General features: G+C 44.0%; 1 non-coding gene across 1 annotated transcript; it reads left to right on the top strand.

The window, feature by feature from the left end:
• Nucleotides 1–2,539: 2,539 nt before the first annotated feature.
• On the top strand, nucleotides 2,540–2,633 carry LOC125445379. The gene has a single exon (XR_007246299.1). It is a non-coding gene; the product is annotated as a U6atac minor spliceosomal RNA (small nuclear RNA).
• The last annotated feature ends 452 nt before the right edge of the window (nucleotides 2,634–3,085 follow it).

The following is a 3,085-nucleotide window of genomic DNA, read 5'->3' as shown; positions in this document are numbered from 1 at the left end:
CCATTGGAGGAAGGCAGGGTATAAATGAATTAAATAAAGTCTAAGCCCACTGACTTTAATGTACTCAGCATGGTATAAGCTTGCTTAGGGCGAAACGGTAATGCTCACTCTGGCAATAGAACCTGACACTTACAGTCCTGAATCCCTCACGAGGGAGGTGGAAAGATGGGGGAGAGAAGTGATACTCTATGACTACTTCCACACATGCAGAATAATTCACTTTCAATCCACTTTCACAATCGTTTGCAAGTGGATTTTGCTATTCTGCACAGTAAAATTCAGCTGCAAAGTGCACTGAAAGCGGATTGAAAGTGCATTATTCTGCATGTGCGAAAGAGGCCTGAAATCATCTTATTTTGATTTAGCCTAGCAGTGCCGTCCTGAGTAAAATTGCACAGTTCTAAAGCCATGGACTTCAACTAACTCAGGAATATGTCACTGCTTAAGACTCCGCTGTGTGTTTGCCGTAGTCCTGAAATGCATCTGTCATTATTGTTTTGCGATCTGAGCAAAAACGTTCAGAAGTTTTACTTGATAAAGGGCCACCAGTGTACTAAAAGCTTCTAAATCACAGAGGCATTTTTGGAAAGATTTCTGTTCCCTGCAGCACTTCAGGATGTTATGGATTTTGGGAATGTCCTCTAGTGATTGACTTCCTTTTCAGTCCATTCTGGAATGTTGAAATTTCACTGGATTGCTTATTATAGATTTCCTCCTTCCTCTCAACCCTTTGCCCTTTCAGCAGCGATGTCCATGGAGAGCCATGCCCGTGTAAAAGCAAAGGTCAAGATCCACTGCCTAAAGAGCACCCATACAAGAACGTCCATTCTGTTCTCAGCATAAAATTGCCTTTAGTGATATATTTTTTGGAACAATGTCTGGTTATTCTCATCACTGACTGCCTGTTGCTATTATTAGTCAGAGAGTTTTCATAGCTCCTCCCATTTTTTAAAAAAAAATGCTTTTCCACCCTGGCTTAATCAAAAGCAGTCCTGCAAAGAGGAAAAATTTTGGCTGATGTCTTTGGGGTATCTTTAAGAGCAATAGAGTGGGAGACTGATAGATCTGACTCTTGGAGCACAATGTATCAATAGGCATATCCATGCAAGCCCCAATGAAATGAGGACTTGCTGTAGCAATTTTGTGTGGCTCCAGTTCACTACAATGCATGACAACTTCTTACTAGCATATACTATTTCAAGCATGTGTACTAGAGTGTTTTCATAGCTCCTCCCATTTAAAGAAAAGTACTTTTCCAGTCTGGCTTAATAAAAGGCAGCATGGTGCAGTGGTTAAGAGCAGGTGGATTCTAATCTGGAGAACTGGGTTTGATTCCCCACTCCTCCACCTGAGTGGCTGAGGCTTATCTGGTGAACCAGATGTGTTTCTGCACTCCTACATTCCTGCTGGGTGACCTTGGGCTAGTCACAGTTTGGGCTAGTCACAGTTCTTTGGAACTCTCTCAGCCCCACCTACCTCACAAGGTGTCTGTTGTGGGGAGAGGAAGGGAAAGGAGTTTGTAAGCCACCCTGAGTCTCCTTACAGGAGAGGAAGGTGGGGTATAAATCCAAATTCTTCATCTCCTTCTATATAGGAGGTGTCTTTTGGGTTTTCCCTCTCAGACAACAAAATGTCTTACATGGTTTGGGCTTTAGTCCAGCTGAGATCCAATCTTGGACTCTAATAATAACTGACATTGAAACTGGTGTTAGGATTCCAAGGGTATTTTTTTCCTGACAGCTGAGGATGAGGTCTGATTCTGGGATCATGATTAAGTCCTGCTTCACGGGAGACTGAATTCAGTTCCTTTTGCAGCTCTGATAATATCAGGGATGAACACAGTTATGTCATCTCAGTGGGAACACCTTCCCCCACCCCAATTCATAGAAATTGCTAAAGGGCTCTTTGCCCCTCCATATTATCGATTGAGGACATTTTCTTTCCAGTTGGCCACTTGGTTACTGACACTCCATTGCCCGTGTGTGTGTTTTCAGCCTATTGCTCAAAGATAACACTTGGATTCACTACAGTCGCCTTAACTCCCTCTGCCTCTGTTGACTGGGCTTAAAAATTAACCCCAACAGGAAATAAACTGGTCCAGATGTGAGAGATTGAGGGAGAGAGGTATTTATGACCTGACAGAAAGATAAAGGTAGAGATGAATCCAAAAGCCGCCTGGGCTGTGGGGAGGGGGGGAAGGAAGTGTTTACGGCCCCATCTGCTGGCATTCTCAACACGATGGCACCCGTTTTTATGACAGCAGCCTCCACGGGCAACTTCCTTCCATTTGGGGGCTAATCAGCTCATTGCAAGATGTTCTCACACAGGCAGTGATGAGCCGTCCCTTTGTCTGGGACAGCAGGAGGAGAAGCAGGGAATTGTATTGTTAACAGAAGGGGACGAAGAATATGGCCCCCATTCAGGGCCACGCAAACATTTTTTTGTGCTTGTTGAAAGCCCGGAGAAACTGGGAGGTGCTTCCTGTTTCCTGTTTGTGGAACAGGCTAGAGTAGAGTCATTGTTTTTTAGCATTTTTGGTGTGTTGTATGAAAGGAGAGAGGGCTGGCACTTCTTTGGATTAGCATGGAAGAGGTTCTAGTGGCCTGTAGAACATGCATATGGTAGTATTTTGTGCAAATTTCTCTAAATGGTTAAGGGAGCAATGGTTAATGTCAAAACTACTCATGACAATCCCAATTTGCAGCTGATAGAACATGCACCTTTTGCATCTGTGGAGATCACTGAAGGCTTTCTCCTTCCTTCTGAAACGTTTACCAATTTTGCACCCAGTTTGTATACCTGTATGATAAACTGCCCTGAACTGGATGGCCCAGGTTAGCTTAATCTCATCAGACATCAGAAGCTAAGCAGGGTTGGTCCTGGTGAGTACTTGAATGGGAGACCAGAATTGCTATACAGAGGCAGGCAATGGCAAGCCACCTCTAAACATTGCTTGTCTTGAAAACCCAATTAGATTGCAATCAGCTGCGGCCCCTTCCGCACATGCAGAATTATGCATGGGGTAGAAAAATTTTCTCTCTTTCTCACAATACTAGAACCAGGGGGCATTCACTGAAAATGCTGG

This window comes from Sphaerodactylus townsendi, linkage group LG15 (assembly GCF_021028975.2).
Source record: "Sphaerodactylus townsendi isolate TG3544 linkage group LG15, MPM_Stown_v2.3, whole genome shotgun sequence".
Lineage (NCBI taxonomy): Eukaryota > Metazoa > Chordata > Lepidosauria > Squamata > Sphaerodactylidae > Sphaerodactylus > Sphaerodactylus townsendi.
This window is presented reverse-complemented; position numbering and strand designations above follow the sequence as displayed.